The sequence below is a fragment of the Helianthus annuus genome, chromosome 8 (assembly GCF_002127325.2).
Source record: "Helianthus annuus cultivar XRQ/B chromosome 8, HanXRQr2.0-SUNRISE, whole genome shotgun sequence".
Classification (NCBI taxonomy): domain Eukaryota; kingdom Viridiplantae; phylum Streptophyta; class Magnoliopsida; order Asterales; family Asteraceae; genus Helianthus; species Helianthus annuus.
The window spans coordinates 147,363,724-147,385,421 of NC_035440.2; positions in this window are offsets into that span (position 1 = coordinate 147,363,724).

A 21,698-nucleotide genomic window follows, 5' to 3' on the forward strand; every position below is an offset into this window, starting at 1 on the left:
GATTCAGGATCCTCTGGGCTCAACATAATATCGTTGACGTCTTGCTCTCTTGCCTCCATGATGTCTTGCTCCTTGGAGGTTGGCTTCATTGAAGAAGTGTAACAGTTCTTTGCCTCCTGCTGATTACTTTCTATCTTCACCATATCTCATAGAGTTGGGACCTTGACACATTGATGATATGTTGAGGGGGACTGCCTTCATATCGTGTATCCATGGCCTGCCAAAGATAACATTACAGCAAGATAAGCAATCAATAACATAGATTTTTTTTAACATAATTCACTCCCTCTATGTAGATAGGAAGTTTGATGTCCCCTAATGTAATCTTTGTCTCTCCACTGAATCCCACAAGGACAAATGATCTTTGGACAATATCGGATTCAAGGATGTCCATTCTATTGAGGACATCCAACTGGATTATGTTCACTGAGCTTTTCCCATCAATGAGAATCCTGCGAACAAAATGGTTAGATATAAATAATGTAATAACTACACCATCGTGATGAGGATCCTGAATGTCCGCACAGTTATCCTCATCATATGATATCACTTTCTGATGGGTAAGGATAGAGGTCCGAACAAGTCTGCCCCCATTCTCCATCTTTGTTTCCTTTGCACGTCTCTTAGCTGCTGAGAACCTCCGAAGATGAAATGGATGATTTGAGCATCGAATGGTGGATGAGGAGCTTTTTCAGGAACTTTCTCAGGATACTTGATCCTTGACTTTTTCCTTCCGAGCAATTCCTTCAAGTATCCTTTGCTCAAAAGATAACCTATCTCCTTCCTTAATGCTATGCACTCATCTGTGAGATGACCAGAATCCCCATGGTAAGCACACCATTTCGATTCGTATTTGGTGGTAGGCGGTTTGTCATTCTTCCTTGGCCACCTAACCTTGTCACCTAAACTCTGCATAGAAAGGATTAGTTCATTATTATCAGCAGAAAAACAATATTCAGAAATAGGAGGATAATCCTGACCATCTTCCTCTTGTTCCACAGCATGCACATTCTGGTTGTCATGTTTGGAGTATTGCTTGGATCAGTTATCCTTGAGATAGGATCCTTATTTGTCTTGCTTTGGGGATCCTGACAATCTCTTGTGGATCCTTTCATCATCCTCTAAACGGATGAACCTAAGGGCCATGTTCCTTTCTTCATCTAGGTTCCTGCAAGGTGTCTTAACAAGATCATCATAGAACTGAGAATCCTTAAGTAAACCCATTTTAAAAGCCTTTACAGTTGTGGCAATATCTAAGTTAGAGATTTCTAAGGATTCTCTACCAAATTTAGTTATATAATCTCTAAGTGATTTATTATGACCTTGGGTGATCCTATATAAGTCACCAGTTAACCTTTCAAAAGTTCTACTACAGGAAATTTGACTACTGAACAAGTTAACTAAATTAGAAAATGAAGTAATATAGTAAGGAGGAAGACTTAGCAGCCATTTAAGAGCTGATCCTGTCAGTGTGGATCCGAAACCCTTGCATAGACATGCTTCTTTTAACCTCTCCGGGATGGGATTGATCTCCATCCTTTCTCTGTATTGAGCTACATGCTCTTCTGGATTCGTTGAACCATCATACAGCTTCATGGTTGGTATTTGAAGTCTCTTCGGTATCTCTGCATCACAAATAGGTGGTGCAAAACGAGATATCTTGTGGCTTCCATCTGGAATTTCAGGAATGGGCTTAACCACTCTTGGAACGCTGGATATTATATCCCTAAGTTTCTGCAATTCCTTAGCCATAGCTTGGTTGATACATGTATCCTGCACAAAGCCATGGTTAGAATTGCAAAAATTATTCAAAGTGTTACCTCCTGAATGATTCAAGTTTGGAATTCCAGATGTGAATCCATGTTGGCGGGATTCTGGCATAACCGAGGGACCAGAGGAAGCAATGGTCTGCATTGGTATGAAGTCTCCTAGATAAACATCTGAACTTCCGGGTTGCACACTCCTTAAGTATCCTTGATCCTGGAAGATGTTGGATCCTTGAAGTGCTGTGAATGTAGGTCTTGGAGGATAATCCATGGATCCAGAAACCTGAGATGAAGATCCTTGAACCTGAGAGGAGGAACCTTGAACCTGAAAGGATCCTTGAACCTGAGAGGAGGATCCCTGAACCTAAGAGGATCCTTGAACCTAAGAGGATCCTTGAACCTGAGAGGATCCTTGAACCTGAGAGGATCCTTGAACCTGAGAGGAGGATCCCCGAACCTGAGAGGATCCTTGAACCTAAGAGGATCCTTGAACCTGAGAGGATCCTTGAATTGGCTGCGTCCCCATGCATTCTCCTAAACTGGTGAAGAATCCCTGATGCTGAAATGAGGATCCTGAAGGCTGGAAAGAGGATCCTTGAGCCTGAGACATTGCCGATGATCCAGAATGCATTCCTATTAATCCACCATGGTATTGGACATCTGGAGCTGCAAAGTGCCGGGAAGTTATGACTGGAGTGTCGAAATTCAACAGCCTCAGCATCAAAGGGGAGTGATCCTCTGCTGATTTTATCAATTTCGCGAAGGATCCTGCCATTAGTTTGGACCTGCTGCTGCATGTGATCCTTCATCTGCACAATCAAAGCATAAAAATCACTGTTAGTAAGTGTAGAGGAAGAAACAACAGTTGGTTTTATGAAAACGGGGGTTGTCTTTTTCGGAAAATACTCAGCATTCTTCTTGAATGCATGGGGAAGATGATGCAACGGTGGAATGCCCTGTGATGAGGTAACCGCCGACATGGGACTTGAAGTGGTTTTCCTTGAGAAGCCACGTGGTTGAAGGTAATGAACCGAAATGAATGAAATGAACAAAATTTGTCAGAATTGAAGCACCAATTGCCCCACGGTGGGCGCCAAACTGTTTTGGTAAAAAATCACACAAGGATAATGCAACCAAATCTGATTTTGTGAGGTATGATGCTTGGTTAATTGTATGAACAACAAGTATATGAAATCAACGATGAACACCGAGATTTATACGAGGAAAAAGCCCTTGATCAATGAATGATCTCCGGCATAAAAAACCTCGGGTGATGGAAACTACCGATTGTCACACCCCCAAAATCCACACGCGGAGTATCACCGCTTGGGAGCGTGACTGACCAGGATCAAGCCACCAATCATATTGAACATGTAAATATATAGTAAAAGTTATCCATCAATACGAAAGGTGTTTATCAAAACCAACATAGTTAAGTATAGCGGAAGCATTAATGTAAAAACCCAATCATAAGTATTAATGTATGAAATGACATAAGTAATCACGATCCATTTGCCCACAACGACCTGCTCCTCCTTGTGCAAGCTCCATAAAGTACCTAAGGTCCTGCAAGGCATGCAGCAAATAATCAACAACTAGTTGAGCGAGTTCACAGAAAGTAAGTTCGTATTAAAAATGCGTATGTTCATCTAGTGGGGGATTCCCATACAAGTATATACTACTGGTGAGGGATTCTCACATTTATCCTTTACAATGGGGGCTTCCTATTATGGTACTTACTAGACTATTTACAACCATGTGTTCTACTTAAACCGAGAACAGGAATACGTACTAGGTCACGCAGGATTTACGTGAGTGCCCGTCCCCGAGGACAGTGGTACGCGTGGGGTTTACGTAGGATTTACGTAAGTGTCCTTCCGACCCGGAAGACAGTAGTGGGTGTTAGGTTACGCAGGATTTACGTAAGTGTCCTCCCGACCCGGGAGACAATGGTAGATACTAGTTTACGTAGGTTTTACGTAAGTGTCCTGACTATCCTGAGGACGATGGTCTATAGTCTAGTGATTGCGTAAGTACGAGTAATCATTCCATATCAAACATTCCAACCCAATTCCCAACCCGGGAATCCCATGCCTTGGCTGTGTGAACTCACCTTGGATTGCTCGGCAGATACACAAAAAGGGTTTCTTGAACTAAGGGTGGTCAACCACGTCCTAACAGGGTTACCACACAAGTCAGGTTTTGACTTAAGTAATGCACATATGTTTCACATAAGTAACATGTTTCGAGCACGTATAGAACATGGCAACACTTATTGCACGCTAACAGTCAACAGTATAATATAATCATACATTTGTGCGATTGGACGACTAACCCCAATGGTACTCGGCCCAAATAATATATGTGATCCAACAGCATAAGCGGCCCATATAATATATTTAACACATAAATGACTTGTGCGGCCCGGATCAGGTTGTGCGATCCGGCCGAGTTGTGCGATATGAGCTAGCCCAGCCCAACAACTAACATACGGCCCAAAGTTAATTAACATATAACAACCCAATAACATATCAGCCCAAATCATTAATCAAATAACATCTTGTGCGATCCGGATGGTTTGTGCGACCCGGACTGATGTGAGACTAGGATTGGGCTTAAGGCCCAATAGTAAAACAGTTTAGGTGATTCGTGTGTGGCCCAAGATCTTGTGCGATCGGCACTGTCTTGTGCGATCCATGAGATCTTGTGCGATCATGCAGTATGACATAGTACACTATGCTTATCCATTTGTACATAGCTTGTGCGATGCTATTCAAGTGTCCGGATTGTGCGATTGGATCAGGTCCTTTATATCCTGATCATGTGCGACCGAGTGGAGCATGTGCGACTGGACCCCCCCCCCTTGTGCGACCCGAAGCCTTGTACGAGTGGGCCTCTTGTGCGACTAGGGGACCTTGTGTGATTCGTCACAAACTTCCAAATATCATGCCATCGGTTACAATCAATTAACAGTTTCCAAACATATGATTATCAATCAACAACCAATCAGTTACAAGACATGCTAAATCTCGATCAAACAAGGCAATCATTCCTAAATCCGTATGAACTCTCATGAACCCTAGATGATCGATAATCATGAACAATCATTCAACACACCTAAACATAATCATCTAAGGATTTAATCATCATGTAACACCTCATACTCGATGTTAGGGCTGGATTTTTATAATACATGATCCTTACATGTGATCCTAACCAGTGATCCTTATTTCTTTGGCAGATAGTGATCCTCAGCAGAGTTCCAGGATCAGGATCACGGACCATTATAGGATCCTCATGCTAACAGTTACCTTCATTGAATTAAGTGATATTTTGCAGGAACATCTAGCAGGATCCGCTCTTAACATCATGATCAAAGGACGCGTCTTTACAATTATAGCATGTGCTTAATCAGAGATGGACGTTGCAAAGGATATGGAAACTTGGCATGATTCAAGGGCGACAATTTAGGCTAGATTTACTTTTATTTCTAAAGGGGTAATGAGCTGATTATTAGTCTTTTTACCTAAAATAGGTCACCTACACTTGTATATATAACACTCTTCCCCATTCGGAAGAACACACAACACAACTCTCACACGCTTAGACACTCGAAACTATAGTGATCCTTGTACTCAGCTCATTATCATCCAAAGTTGTAACTATTTTTCTTATATTGAAGTTTGGTGATCGGTAGTTGCCATCACCCGAGGTTTTTTATGCCGGAGATCATACATTGATCAAGGGCTTTTTCCTCGTATAAATCATTGTGTCTTTGCATATTTTATACTGAAGTGATCCTTTACTTTTTCTACAAACCAAGCATCATACCCCATTTACACAAAATTTTGGTTGCATTATCCTTGTGTGATTTTTGACCAAAACAGTTTGGCGCCCACCGTGGGGCAATTGGTGCTTCATTCATAAGAAAACCTGTTGTTCGAAATCATTTCAAAGAATTACATGGCTTCATCATTGAAAAACATGTCCACGGCGATGTCTGCAGTCACCTCATCTCAGAACACTCTGCCTCCTCCACCGGCAGGATCCCAGAAGAATGCTGAGAAGAGACCAACTCCTACTAACTCTAAACCTCCATCTTCCTCTGCTATGAATTCTTATACTCCCAGTACTAGTGATGTATTTACTTTGATTTTGCAGATGAAGGATCGCATGCAGCGGCAGGATGAAACTAATGATAGGATCCTCAGGGAAATTGGAGATCTCAAAAGACAAAAGAGAACGGCAGAGGATCATTCCCCACTGATGCCCAAATCCTTGAACTTTGATACTCCAATGATCACTTCTCAGCCATCGGAAATTCCAGATGTGCAAATTATGGGAGAATCAAGAGGATTGCACCTCGGATCAACAGCAATGACTCAGGCATCAGGCTCACACTTTCAGCCGGCAGGATCCTATCCCCAGCATATGGGATCCTTCATGAATTCGGGAGCCTATCCGGGAACACAGCAGTTTCAAGGATCCTACTTTGTTCCAGGATCATCCCAGGGTCAAGGATCCTACTTTGTTCCAGGATCATCCCAGGGTCAAGGATCCTCCTTCGCTCCAGGATCCTTCCAGATACCAGGATCCTTCAAGATGCCAGGATCCCTAAAAAGTTTGCAAACAGGAAGTCTAGATGTCCATCAAGGGGACTTCATTCCAATGCAGACCATTGCTTCCACTGGTCCATCCGTTATTCCAGAATCCCAGCAATATGGATTCACTAACTTGAACCCAATGGGAGGTAACACTTTAAATAATTATCTTACCACTAACCATGGATTCATGCAGGATACAGGTATCAATCATGCTATGGCCAGGGAGTTGCAGAAGCTAAAAGATATGATCTCAAGTGTCCCAGGGGTAGTCAAGCCTATCCCAGAGATTGCAGATGGAAGCCATAAGGCATCTCGCTTTGCACCACCAATTTGTGATGCAGAGGTACCCAAAAGGTTCCATATCCCTACTATGAAGCTGTATGATGGTACAACGGATCCAGAGGAACACGTAGCACAATACAGGGAGAGGATGGAGATCAATCCTATCCCAGAAAAGTTGAAGGAAGCATGCCTATGTAAAGGAAGCTCTTAAATGGCTGCTAAGTCTTCCCCCTTACTCTATTACTTCATTTGCTAATTTAGTTAATTTATTCAATAACCAATTCTCTTGTAGTAGAAAATTTGAAAGATTAACCAGTGATTTATATAGGGTAACTCAAAGTCATAATTGTTAGGGCTGGATTTTTACTATGAATGATCCTTATACGTGATCCTAACCAGTGATCCTTATTTCTTTGGCAGGCAGTGATCCTCAGCCGGACCTCAGGATCAGGATCACGGGACATTGAGGTGATCCTAGTACTAACGGTCATTTTCGATTACTACAATATTATTTTGCAGGAATATCTAGCAGGATATGCCCTACATATCATGATCCAGGGACGCGCTTTTACAAATATGGCAAGAGCTGAATTGAAGATGAACGTTGTGCCGGATATGGAAACATGGCTTGATCTTAGGGCAGCAATTTAGGCTAGATTATCTTTATTTCTAAAGGGGTAATGAGCTGATTAGTGGTCTATCTACCTAAAATAAGTTACCTACACATGTATAAATACCCATCTTCCTCATTCGGAAGAACACACACAACATACGACACAACTCTCAACACTTAGACACTCAGTGATCCTTGTACTCAGCTCATTATCATCCGAAGTTGTAACTACATTTTTATTATATTGAAGTTGGTGATCGGTAGTTGCCATCACCCGAGGTTTTTTATGCCGGAGATCATACATTGATCAAGGGCTTTTTCCTCGTATAAATCACTGTGTCTTTGTATCTTTATCACGGAAGTGATCCTTTACTTTCATAGCTAACCAAGCATCATACCCCGTTTACATAAAGTTTGGTTACATTATCCTTGTGTGATTTTTGACCAAAACAGTTTGGCGCCCACCGTGGGGCAATTGGTGCTTCATTCATAAAGAAAATCTTTTGTTCGAAATCATTTCAAAGAGTTACATGGCTTCATCATCGAAGAACACTTCCACGGCGATGTCTGCAGTCACCTCAGCACAAACCACTCTACCTCCTCCACCGACAGGATCCCAGAGAAATGCTGAGAAGAGACCAACCCCTTCTTTCTCTAAACCTCCATCTTCTTCTGCTATGAATTCTTCTATTCCCAGTACTAGTGATGTGTTTGCTTTAATTTTGCAGATGAAGGATCGTATGCAGCGGCAGGATGAAACTAATGACAGGATCCTCAGGGAGATTGGAGATCTCAAAAGACAAAAGAAAGCGGCAGAGGATCATTCCCCACTGATGCCAAAATCCTTGAGTTTTGAGACTCCAATGGTCACCTCTCAGCCATCAGGGATCCCAGACGTACAGATCACAGGGGAGACGAGAGGATTACATCTCAAGTCAGCAGCAATGACTCAGACATCGGGCTCGCATTTTCAGCCAGCAGGATCCTATCCTCAGTATATGGGATCCTTCATGAATCCGGGAGCCTATCCGGGGGCACAGCAGTTTCAAGGATCCTACTTTATTCCAGGATCGTTCCAGGGCCAAGGATCCTCCTTTGTTCCAGGATCATCCCAGGTTCAAGGATCCTCCTTCGTTCCAGGATCATCCCAGATACCAGGATCCTTACAGATGCCAGGATCCCTAAAAAGTTTGCAAGCAGGGAATCTAGATGTCCATCAAGGGGACTTCATTCCAATGCAGACCATTGCTTCCACTGGTCCCTCCGTTATTCCAGAATCCCAGCAATACGGATTCCCTAACTTGAACCCAATGGGAGGTAACACTTTAAATAATTATCCTACCACTAACCATGGATTCATGCAGGATACAGGTACCAATCACGCTATGGCCAGGGAATTACAGAAACTAAAGGACATGATCTCAAGTGTTCCAGGGGTAGTCAAGCCTATCCCAGAGATTGCAGATGGAAGCCACAAGGTATCACGCTTTGCACCACCAATTTGTGATGCAGAGGTGCCCAAAAGGTTCCATATCCCTACCATGAAGCTATATGATGGCACGACGGATCCAGAGGAGCATATAGCACAATACAGGGAAAGGATGGAAATCAATCCTATCCCAGAAAAGTTAAAGGAAGCATGCCTATGTAAAGGATTTGGATCCACTCTAACTGGATCAGCTCTTAAGTGGCTGCTAAGTCTTCCCCCTTACTCTATTACTTCATTTGCTAATTTAGTTAATTTATTCAATAACCAATTCTCTTGTAGTAGAAAATTTGAAAAATTAACTAGTGATTTGTACAGGATAACTCAAAATAATAACGAATCATTAAGGGATTATATAACTAAATTTAGTAAAGAATCCTTGGATATTCCCAACTTGGATATGGCTACGGCTGTTGAAGCCTTCAAAATGGGACTTCTTAAGGATTCATTATTCTATGATGATCTTGTTATGACACCTTGCAGGAATTTAGATGAAGTAAGAACTCGAGCACTCAGGTTTATCCGGCTAGAGGATGACAAGAGGATCCAGGAGAGACAAGTAGGATCCTCAAAACAAGATAAGCAAGGATCCTCCTTCAAAAACAACAAGTTCAAATCCTACCATAGAAACGAGAACAAGAATGTGCATGCTGTCGACCAAGAAGAGGATGATGAAGAATATCCTCCAATCTCAGAATATTGTTTTTCCGTTGACAATCACGAACTAATCCTTGCAATGCAGAATCTAGGTGAAAAGGCTAGGTGGCCCAGGAAGAATGATAAACCATCCGGGACTAAAGACAAGTCCAAATGGTGTGCATACCATGAGGATTTCGGCCATCTAACTGAAGATTGCATAGCCTTAAGAAAAGAAATTGGATACCTGCTAAGCAAGGGGCATCTAAAGGAATTGTTGGGAAGAAAAAAGCAAAGGACCCAGGATCCTGAAAGGATCCCTGAAAAGGCTCCAGCACCTCCGGCAAATGCACAAGTGATTAACTTCATATCCGGAGGATCAGACATTTGTGGAACATCCTTCTCAGCGGCCAAAAGACATGCAAAAGAATCAAAAATGGATAATGGAGAAAGGCCTATTAGAACCTCAAGCGTCTCAGAAGGAAAGATGATAACATTTGATGAGGATGATCGCATCAACATCCAGGATCCTCATCATGATAGTTTAGTTATCACTCTCTTTATCTCTAACCATTTTGTCCGCAGGATCCTTATCGATGGAGGGAGCTCAGTGAACATAATCCAGCTTGATGTCTTGAAGAAGATGGGAATCCCAGAATCAGACATCACACCAAGATCCTCCGTGCTTGTAGGATTCAGTGGAGAAACGAAGAAAACTCTGGGGGACATCAAACTCCCAATCTACGTGGAAGGATTATATAATTACCAAAAATTTTGTGTTATTGACTGTTTATCTTGTTGCAACGTTATCCTTGGCAGGCCTTGGATACATGACATGAAAGCAGTTCCATCTACCTACCATCAATGTGTGAAGCTCCCTAGCCCATGGGGGATAATCAAGATCGACAGTGACCAGCAGGAAGCTAAGGATTGCTATACCTCATCCATGAAGCCAACCTCGAAGCCAAGGGAGCAATAGCAATTACAGTATCCTCCGAGGAACGTCTTGGAGGCAAGGGAACAAGATGTAGATGAAATCCTCTTGGACCCTAGTGATCCTGAATCAAAAATCTATATCGGATCAGGGATCCTTGGCAAAATGAAAGAAGACATGATATCCTTCCTCAAAAGAAGAAAATCTACCTTTGCTTGGAAACATGAAGATATGACAGGTATATCTAAGGATATTATTACTCACAAACTTGGCATTGACAGGTCTATCAAGCCAATCCATCAAAAAAGGAGGAAGTTTGCACCAGAAAGGAATGCCATTATCCAAGAAGAAGTAGAGAGACTACTTCGAGCAGGTATGATCAGAGAGGTAAAGTATCCTAAATGGTTAGCCAATGTGGTTGTTGTCCAAAAGAAAAACGGAAAGTGGAGGGTATGTGTCGATTTCACTGATTTGAATAAGGCATGTCCCAAGGATCCTTTCCCATTACCCCACATTGACTCCATGGTGGATGCAACAGCGGGGCATGAACTGTTAACTTTTATGGATGCATCATCCGGATTCCAACAAATCCAGATGGAACCATCTGACCAAGAGGATACAGCCTTTATGACCCCAACCGGTTTATATTGTTATATTGCCATGCCTTTTGGACTAAGAAATGCAGGTGCAACCTATCAAAGGCTGGTAAATATGATGTTCAAAGATCAAATTGGAAAAACTATGGAGGTGTACATAGATGATATGGTGGTCAAGTCAAAGAAAGCTGAGGATCACCTAAGGGACATGGAAGAAGCATTCGATATCCTTGATAGTTACAACATGAAACTTAATCCTTCAAAATGCCATTTTGGTGTTAAGGCAGGAAAGTTCTTAGGATACATGGTAACCCAGAGGGGCATTGAAGCAAGCCCGGAACAAATCAAAGCATTAATAAATATCAAGTCTCCTGCCAATGCCAAGGATGTTCAAAGACTAACAGGCAGGATAGCAGCTTTGAACAGGTTCATATCGAAATCCTCAGAAAAGTGCAAAGAATTCTACGATATCCTAAGGAAGAATAAGAAGTTCGAATGGACTGAGAAGCATGAAAATGCTTTACAAGCCCTAAAAGAGTATATGTCCTCAGCACCAGCATTAGCAAAACCGGAAAAAGGAGATGTGTTATCCTTATATCTGGCGGTATCCTCAACCGCTGTAAGTGCTGTCCTCGTTAAGGATCACGAAGGTACACAATATCCTATCTACTATGTAAGTAAAAGTCTACTTGATGCCGAATCCAGGTACTCACACCTCGAAAAACTCATCCTTGCATTAATCATGGCATCCACGAAGTTAAGGCATTATTTTGAAACTCATACTATTATTGTTAAAACTAATTTTCCAATTAAGAATGTCCTCAGGAAACCGGATATGTCAGGGAGAATGGCTAAGTGGGCAGTGAAGCTTAGTGCCCATGATATAAGATACGAACCAAGAACAGCCATTAAATCTCAAGCACTAGCTGACTTTGTGGCTGATTTCAGTAGTGATCTACAAAAGGAAGCAGAATTGGAGGTCCAGCAGCTGGATGAGACCAAGGATCCTTGGATCCTACACACTGACGGATCCTCAAACATCAAAGGCACAGGGCTAGGGATCCTACTAAAATCGCCACAGGGGGACATAATACCCCACTCTATAGCTTGTGAGTTCCAGGCAACTAACAATGAGGCTGAGTATGAAGCCTTAATTGCTAGCTTACAAATTGCTAAGGATATGGGGGTAAAGTATCTCGAAGTATATGTAGATTCATTATTGATCACCAATCACTTTAATGGATCCTATGCTGTTAAAGGTGAAAAACTAACCAAATATTTAGAGATAGTCAAAGAATTGGCACTCTCTTTTGTTTCTTTTAGCTTAACACAGGTACCAAGGGAGGATAACACGGAAGCTGACGCATTGGCCAACCTAGGATCATCTTTGAAGATTCCAGAAGATATAAGTATCCCTATCATCCATATCCTGGCTCCTGCTATTGAAAAACAGGTGGCCATGGAAATAGAAGAGGCTACTGCAATGATCCCTAGTGAAGAAGCCCAACCTAATTCAGGATCATGGATCTCACCGATCATGGGATATTTGCAACACGGGGAGATCCCGATGGGAGAAAATCCTAGAGCTTTCAGGATTAAGGTATCTCAATTCACAATTCTGAATAATGTATTATATAAGCGATCTCTTGCAGGACCATATTTGAGATGTATCGAGGATCCTGAAATTGAAGAGGTGTTGAAGGATTTCCATGAAGGAGATTGTGGAAACCACACTGGGGGCAGGGCATTATTCTCAAGGATCCTTAGAACAGGATACTACTGGCCAACCATGAAAAGGGATGCTGTAGAGTATGCTAAGAAATGTGATCCTTGCCAAAGACATAGCAATATCCTTCACCAACCAGCTGAATTACTACACCCCATACCATCCTCTTGGCCATTCATGAGATGGGGAATGGATATAGTTGGCAAGCTCCCTAAAGCACCTGGTGGAAAAGTATTTATGCTTGCCATGACTGACTATTTTTCCAAGTGGATAGAAGCTGAAGCCTTCGCTCAAGTCAGAGAAAAGGAAGTCATATCCTTCATTAAAAGAAACATTATAACCAGATTTGGCATCCCCTCTGAAATTATATGTGATAATGGTTCTCAATTCATTGGAAGGAGAACCACTAACTTTTGTGACAGTTGGGGAATCAAGATGATAACATCAACACCAGTTCATCCACAAGCCAATGGTCAAGCAGAATCATCCAACAAGATCATCATCAACAATCTGAAGAAGAAGCTAGGATCCAAGAAAGGAAAATGGGCAGAGGAGTTACCTTATGTGCTATGGGCTGATAGGACAACTCCCAAGAATGCCACTGGCCAAACACCTTTCTCTTTAGTATTTGGGGCAGAAGCAGTGATCCCAACAGAGATGGTGATCCCAACCGCTAGAACAAGTGCTCGTGATCCTGAAGAAAACGCTACAATCCTAGCTCAGGATTTGGATACTATTGAGGAAAACAGGGATCTAGCTAGGATAAGGATGGCAAGCTACCAACAAAGGATGGCTGGTGCCTACAACAAGAATGTCAGGATAAGGAAGTTCCAAGTCGGAGATATGGTGTTGAGAAAAGCATTTCAAAACACCATCAATCCTGCTGACGGGAAGCTAGCACCAAAATGGGAAGGTCCCTACTTGATTGAAGCTGAAGCAGGAAAGGGGGCATACAGGTTGCTAACCATGGAAGGAAACTTGTTACCAAGAGCCTGGAATGCTGTTCACTTAAAGAAATATTTCATGTGAACATGATCCCTCCTGCATGTGATCCTTACATTGAAATATCCTTGAAGGATCCTGGAGATATCGTTGATCCTTACTCAGGTAATATGCTTATCCTAAAACTATTGCATTTTCTTACCTTTTGCCTAAGGATAAGGATCATGTATCCTTCATCCTCTACTCACAAACCATTTGAGTTATGATAGTTCAGGTATCTCCAGCATATCATCAAAGATCTTCAAAAGCATCACAGATCCTCGGGTCCAACCCCAGTTATCCTTGGGATTATCCCCAGTTTCCGCCAGCAGCGCACGATGATCCTGATATAGTTCATGTCTTTGGGATCAGTACCCATTTTCGGGGCTGGCGACCTCATCGTACTGGCTATACTTGGGATCCTACGTATAATGGTGGACGCACCATACATCCGTTCCTAAGGTTTCTAACGTTTTCACGTTAGCTAAGGTTTTGACATTTTCATGTCACTAAGTTTGGATAGTTGCCAGAAAGGGCCATACTCCAGTTTACATACGATCCTTTGGGCTTGTCCCCAGTTATCCTTTGGGCTTTCCTCCGGGATCATCACCAGTTATCCTTTGGGCTTGTCCCCAGTGATCCTCCGGGATCATCACCAGTTATCCTTTGGGCTTGTCCCCAGTGATCCTCCGGGATCGTCCCCAGTTATCCTTTGGGCTTGTCCCCAGTGATCCTCCGGGATCATCACCAGTTATCCTTTGGGCTTGTCCCCAGTGATCCTCCGGGATCATCCCCAGTTATCCTTTGGGCTTGTCCCCAGTGATCCTCCGGGATCATTCTCAGTTATCCTTTGGGCTTGTCCCCAGTTACTAACTTATCTTTTATATTGGCTTAGTCCCAAGTTATATTCCATTTTTTCAGGTTTTCGAAGTTAAACGATTAAGGATCCTTAATCCTTATTATCCATTAAAGTTTTACCTATGGTAATTTCGATTAAAGGTTAGGATCCTAACTTGGATCCTCAGGTATGATCCTTAACTACTTTTAATTTCATTATTCATTTGAATAACCTTTAGACCTTGACAACTGAACCTATGATCCTTAAAATAAACTATCTTGGAAACTTTCGATTATAGGATATTTGATCCAGGATCATATCCTAAATTTCTTAAACATAATTTGCTCAAACTTTTCAAACAAACATGTGTCAAAACAATTGAAAATCAAAAAGGATAACAACACAAGATAAGCCAGAAAGATTGAAGTTATATTATTAAACCAAAGGATCATTAACCCTTTCAAAAAAGTTGTCAAAATTACCTACCCAAAGCTTCTACCAGCAATACGTGGCCCGTCCGCTGGGGTAGGTAAAGGGTGTCCATGATAATAGGTTCAAAAGTATTGCAGGGAAATTAGAAGGCGGCAGGATCACAACGGCTTCATCCCCCAAACAGAGGATCCCTCCACCATGTGTAATCCTACCTATTGTTCAAAGGATCCAGGATCCTTAACCCTAAAAAACTATTGTCCAGAAATTACAAACCATAATTGTTCACAAACCATCAACCACAAACCACTACCAAAAACCTAAAAAATTGGGCTCCGGCCTAGTCAACAATATCCATCATCGCCCAATCATGCAGCCTACTTCTCCGCTGCTCCATCTCCACCAGCATCTTCACCATGATCCTTGCCAGCATCACCTCCCTCCAGCCTTGGGATATCCTCAGCATCCTCCTCATCATCCAAGTCTACCAGCCTTGCCTTCCAACCTTCAACATCCCATGAGCTCTTGTCAAAGGCAGGATCCTGAGCCTCCGCAGCCATTTGTAGTTGTATCTTGTACATAGCAGTTGCGGCAGAGACCTTGGCATCCTGGATGATCTCCTGCTTCTCATTATCCATGTCAATCAGCCTCTGAGCAGCTTCATCCTTGGTGGCCTGGAGTTCCTTCTCAAGATCCGCTATCTTGAGATCCTTCAACACACCCATTTGCTGAAGATCGGCAATCTGGCTCTCCTGGTCCTCAACATTGCCAAGATAAGTTTCAATCTCAGCAAGTTTCTGCAAACAAAAGAAATAAAGACAAGCTCGGAATCAGGTGATCCTCGAAAGATACTAGATAACCAACAGGGGCAGTGATCCTCACCTCGTTCACATAGTCAAGAAATTGCTGACGAAGGAGAGGGAATCCTTGGAGTTCATCAGAGGCTTTCCTCTTTTTTCCCTTACCCCGAATGGACGCTTTAGGAGCTGAGACCGAAGGGCTGGCAGCAGGAGCCTTCTTCTTCTTAGAAGACGTGACATTGGCAAGGTCACTTATCCCAAACATGGAGGCAGACTTAACGGACCTGGCAGACTTTCCGGCACCTACACAATTCAAAAACAAGATAAGTTCCCTTATTAAATTGAATACTTTCACATAAGACTTATTTTTTTTATGAGGATACTTACTTGACATTGTGGCAGATGCAGAGGATATCTCTTGAGAATCTTGGATAATAATCTGAAAGCTTCGAACTTCAGGATCAAGCTTCTTGAAAGCTAACACTCTTTCTTTGGCAGCAGGGGTCAACCTTAAGTGAGCAACGGAGATAGCTGCATAAAAAGACAAAAAAGAAAAGATATCAGTGATCCTCATCATACGAGACAGGACTGATAGTGATCCTTCAAGGATCCTCTACCCTACCATGAGTGACCCATTCCTCGGGCAGATCCTTCCCATCCGGGATGGAATCCCTCTTAACAAAGAAAAACCGACGTTTCCAGTTTTTATCATTCTTGGTAACTTTGAAGATAGGGTGATCCTCCCCAGATTTCCGTTTCAACAAGTACCGGTGAGAACCAAAGGTGGTGAGATCATAGAGCTCAGCTAACTCTGACATCCCCAAATCAATCCCTTCTTGCTCGATGATCCTCTCAAAGGTATATAGAACCCTCCAGATCATCGGCATAGCTTGGATAAATGAGATGCCGGTAAGAGAAAAGAAAGATTGGGTAAATGTCGGAAAAGGATATGAATACCCGATGAGGAAAGGAGTAGCAGGAAAGGCCACCCAAGTGTCCGAAACAAAATCACTCAGAGCAGTAGGATCAAAGGGTTTGAAAACAACATTCGCTGGGAAACAATGGCGAATCTTGTCTATTTGGATATCGGTAAAGCAGCATCTCTCCGTAGGAGAATCTTTGATAATCCCCTGGCTTTTCAAGGGACTATCCTTCTTAGAGCCTTTGTGCGGTGAATTCCGAAGAAGCATATTCGAGATGAAAACAGGGTAAAAGCAAGAAAGAACAGAGCAAAGAAGAAAAAGAAGAAGATGATACCTGATCAAGCCTTCGGTGACGATTATAAAGGAAGATACTTCGAATTTAAATGCAAAATGATCCTAACCCTATCTCCTATTTATAATGATGATCCGCAGGGATTGTCACATCAGTGACGTAAATATCCTAACGGCTAGTCCATGTACAACGGCTAGTAAACCGGAATCGTCCGTTAGAGATAAGCTCAAAACAAAATATAACTCATCTATTTACAATTAACTCCTTATATTTTGGGGGCAATTGTTAGGGCTGGATTTTTACTATGAATGATCCTTATACGTGATCCTAACCAGTGATCCTTATTTCTTTGGCAGGCAGTGATCCTCAGCCGGACCTCAGGATCAGGATCACGGGACATTGAGGTGATCCTAGTACTAACGGTCATTTTCGATTACTACAATATTATTTTGCAGGAATATCTAGCAGGATATGCCCTACATATCATGATCCAGGGACGCGCTTTTACAAATATGGCAAGAGCTGAATTGAAGATGAACGTTGTGCCGGATATGGAAACATGGCTTGATCTTAGGGCAGCAATTTAGGCTAGATTATCTTTATTTCTAAAGGGGTAATGAGCTGATTAGTGGTCTATCTACCTAAAATAAGTTACCTACACATGTATAAATACCCATCTTCCTCATTCGGAAGAACACACACAACATACGACACAACTCTCAACACTTAGACACTCAGTGATCCTTGTACTCAGCTCATTATCATCCGAAGTTGTAACTACATTTTTATTATATTGAAGTTGGTGATCGGTAGTTGCCATCACCCGAGGTTTTTTATGCCGGAGATCATACATTGATCAAGGGCTTTTTCCTCGTATAAATCACTGTGTCTTTGTATCTTTATCACGGAAGTGATCCTTTACTTTCATAGCTAACCAAGCATCATACCCCGTTTACATAAAGTTTGGTTACATTATCCTTGTGTGATTTTTGACCAAAACAATAATGAATCATTAAGGGATTATATAACTAAATTTAGTAAAGAATCCTTGGACATTCCCAACTTGGATATGGCTACGGCTGTTGAAGCCTTCAAAATGGGACTGCTTAAGGATTCATCATTCTATGATGATCTTGTTATGACACCATGCAGGAACCTAGATGAAGTAAGAACTCGGGCACTCAGGTTCATCCGGCTAGAGGATGACAAGAGGATCCAGGAGAGACAAGTAGGATCCTCGAAACAGGAGAAGCAAGGATCCTCCTTCAAGAACAACAAATTCAAATCCTACCATAGAAATGAGAACCAGAATGTGCATGCTGTTGACCAAGAAGAGGATGATGAAGATTATCCTCCAATCTCAGAATATTGTTTTTCCGTTGATAATCATGAACTAATCCTTGCAATGCAGAATCTAGGTGAAAAAGCTAGGTGGCCCAGGAAGAATGATAAACCATCCGGGACTAAAGACAAGTCAAAATGGTGTGCATACCATGAGGATTTCGGGCATCTAACTGAAGAATGCATAGCTTTAAGAAAAGAGATTGGATATCTGTTAAGCAAGGGGCACCTAAAAGAACTATTGGGAAGAAAAAAGCAAAGGACTCAGGATCCTGAAAGGATCCCTGAAAAGGCTCCAGCACCTCCGGCAAATGCACAAGTGATCAACTTTATTTCCGGAGGATCAGACATCTGTGGTACATCCTTCTCGGCGGCCAAAAGGCATGCAAAGGAGTCAAAAATGGATAATGGAGAAAGACCTATTAGAACATCAAGTGTCTCAAAAGGGAAGATGATAACGTTTGATGAGGATGATCGCATTAACATTCAGGATCCTCATCATGATAGTTTGGTTATTACTCTCTTTATCTCTAACCACTTTGTCCGCAGGATCCTTATCGATGGAGGAAGCTCAGTGAACATTATCCAGCTTGATGTTCTGAAGAAAATGGGTATTCCAGAGTCAGACATCACACCAAGATCCTCCGTGCTTGTAGGATTCAGTGGAGAAACGAAGAAAACTCTGGGGGACATCAAACTCCCAATCTACGTGGAAGGATTACATAATTATCAAAAATTTTGTGTTATTGATTGTTTATCTTGTTGCAATGTTATCCTTGGCAGGCCCTGGATACATGATATGAAAGCAGTCCCATCCACCTATCATCAATGTGTGAAACTCCCTAGCCCATGGGGGATAATCAAGATCGACAGTGATCAGCAGGAGGCTAAGGATTGTTATACCTCATCCATGAAGCCAACCTCGAAGCCAAGGGAGCAATAGCAATTACAGTATCCTCCGAGGAATGTCTTGGAGGCAAGGGAACAAGATGTGGACGAAATCCTCTTGGATCCCAGTGATCCTGAATCAAAAATCTTCGGATCAGGGATCCTTGGCAAGATGAAAGAAGACTTAATATCCTTCCTCTTGGATCCCAGTGATCCTGAATCAAAAATCTATATCTACCTTCGCTTGGAAACATGAAGATATGACAGGTATATCTAAGGATATTATTACTCACAAACTTGGCATTGACAGGTCTATCAAACCAATCCATCAAAAAAGGAGGAAGTTTGCACCAGAAAGGAATGCCATTATCCAAGAAGAAGTAGAGAGACTACTTCGAGCAGGTATGATCAGAGAGGTAAAGTATCCAAAATGGTTAGCCAATGTGGTCGTTGTCCAAAAGAAAAACGGAAAGTGGAGGATATGTGTCGATTTCACTGATCTGAATAAGGCTTGTCCCAAGGATCCTTTCCCATTACCCCACATTGACTCCATGGTGGATGCAACAGCGGGGCATGAACTGTTGACCTTTATGGATGCATCATCTGGATTCCAACAAATCCAGATGGAACCATCTGATCAAGAGGATACAGCCTTTATGACCCCAACAGGTTTGTATTGTTATATTGCCATGCCTTTTGGATTAAGAAATGCAGGTGCAACATATCAAAGGCTGGTGAATATGATGTTCAAAGATCAAATTGGACAAACTATGGAAGTATACATAGATGATATGGTAGTCAAATCAAAGAAAGCTGAGGATCACCTAAGGGATTTGGAAGAAGCATTTGATATCCTTGATAATTATAACATGAAGCTTAATCCTTCAAAATGCCACTTTGGTGTTAAGGCAGGTAAATTCCTAGGATATATGGTAACTCAGAGGGGCATTGAGGCAAGTCCGGAGCAAATTAAAGCACTAGTAAACATCAAGTCCCCTGCCAATGCTAAGGATGTGCAAAGGCTAACAGGCAGGATAGCAGCTCTGAACAGGTTCATATCAAAATCCTCAGAAAAATGTAAAGAATTTTACGATATCCTAAGGAAAAACAAGAAGTTTGAATGGACTGAGAAACATGAGAATGCTTTACAAGCCCTTAAAGAATATATATGTCCTCAGCACCAGCATTATCAAAGCCCGAAAAAGGAGATGTGTTATCCTTATATTTGGCGGTATCCTCAACCGCTGTAAGTGCTGTCCTTGTTAAGGATCATGAAGGTACACAATATCCTATCTACTATGTAAGTAAGAGTTTACTTGATGCCGAATCCAGGTACTCACACCTCGAAAAACTTATTCTTGCATTAATCATGGCATCAACTAAGTTAAGGCATTATTTTGAAACCCATACTATTGTTGTTAGAACTAACTTTCCAATTAAGAATGTCCTCAGGAAACCAGAGATGTCAGGAAGAATGGCTAAGTGGGCAGTAAAGCTTAGTGCCCATGATATAAGATATGAGCCAAGAACGGCCATTAAATCCCAAGCATTAGCTGACTTTGTGGCTGATTTCAGTAGTGATCTACAAAAAGAAGCAGAATTGGAAGTCCAGCAGCTGGATGAGACCAAGGATCCTTGGATACTACACACTGATGGATCCTCAAATGTCAAGGGCACAGGGTTCGGGATACTACTAAAATCGCCACAGGGGGACATAATACCCCACTCCATAGCCTGTGAGTTCCAAGCAACTAACAATGAGGCTGAATATGAAGCCTTAATTGCTGGCTTGCAAATTGCTAAGGATATGGGGGTGAAATATCGTATATGTAGACTCATTATTGATCACCAATCACTTTAATGGATCCTATGCTGTTAAAGGTGAAAAACTAACCAAATATTTAGAGGTAGTCAAAGAATTGGCACTTTCTTTTGTTTCTTTCAGCTTAACACAGGTACCAAGGGAGGACAACACGGAAGCTGATGCATTAGCCAACCTAGGATCATCCTTAAAGATTCCAGAAGATATAAGTATCCCTATCATCCATATCCTGGCTCCTGCTATTGAAAATCAGGTGGCCATGGAAATAGAAGAGGATACTGCAGTAATCCCTAGTGAAGAAGATCAATCTTATGCAGGATCATGGATCTCACCAATCATGAGATACTTGCAAAACGGGGAGATTCCGATGGGAGAAAATCCTAGAGCTTTCAGGATTAAGGTATCTCAATTTACAATCTTAAATAATGTGCTATATAAACGATCTCTTGCAGGACCATATTTAAGATGTATCGAGGATCCTGAAATTGAAGAAGTGTTGAGAGACTTCCATGAAGGAGATTGTGGAAACCACACTGGGGGCAGGGCATTGTTCTCAAGGATCCTTAGAACAGGATACTACTGGCCAACCATGAAAAGGGATGCTGTAGAATATGCTAGGAAATGTGATCCTTGTCAAAGACACAGCAATATCCTTCATCAACCGGCTGAATTGCTACACCCCATACCATCCTCTTGGCCATTCATGAGATGGGGGATGGATATAGTTGGCAAGCTCCCTAA